This window comes from Galeopterus variegatus, unplaced genomic scaffold, assembly GCF_000696425.1.
Source record: "Galeopterus variegatus unplaced genomic scaffold, G_variegatus-3.0.2 Scaffold566, whole genome shotgun sequence".
Lineage (NCBI taxonomy): Eukaryota > Metazoa > Chordata > Mammalia > Dermoptera > Cynocephalidae > Galeopterus > Galeopterus variegatus.
Window position 1 is genome coordinate 110,956 of NW_007726677.1, and position 670 is coordinate 111,625.

At 40.0% G+C, this 670-nt stretch overlaps 1 protein-coding gene across 1 annotated transcript in view; it reads right to left on the minus strand.

Annotated features, from left to right (window-relative positions):
- The window catches only part of NPTX2 (neuronal pentraxin II), a 121,384-nt gene that overhangs the window by 92,876 nt on the left and 27,838 nt on the right, over positions 1 to 670 (minus strand). The gene's annotated exons all lie outside the window — the stretch shown is intronic.

Sequence of the window (670 nt, forward strand, 5' to 3'; positions counted from 1 at the left end):
GGCGGGAGCGCCACCACGCTCCCAAGCGGTGCACTATAGCAGTGCGCCACCGGGCCGGCCCGATTCCCCCAAGATTTTAAAACTATTTGTGAGTATTCTTATTTTATGGCAATGTGGTTATTTGCATAAGTTCAACAAGGATCTGTTTGCTTTTTAGTTTTTTGTAACAGGACAAAATTGGAGACACTGGTTATTTTACCAAGACTTTGATCGGAATGTCATTTTTCATATATGATCAGAATACTTTAAGGAACTGAGGTTGACTTTTATGGAGCCAATAAAAAGCCCCTTGGAAAGACTGACCTGATACCTTGTCTATATAATTACCAGTTCCTGGCCTTGCTGGATGTCCCTGACAGGCCCAGGAAACTTGATATTTTGGGAACCTCAGAGAAGTGGAATACATCCAACTCACACAGGTAACCAGAGAGTGGATCAAATCCTTGGCTTGGCTTCCTAAGCCCTGAGAGACCTTTAAAGGTCTAATATAAGATTCCTTATAAAAGTCCCAACAAAGCCAGTTGAAAAGAGCCTATATTACAAATCATTATTCTTGCTGCACTTCATGCAAATAATCAGGCCAGAGACTAAAACTACTTTAAAAAAAAATTTTTTATTATTATTATTAACATATTCATCATTACAAACCGTAACCTTTCCCCACGCCCTC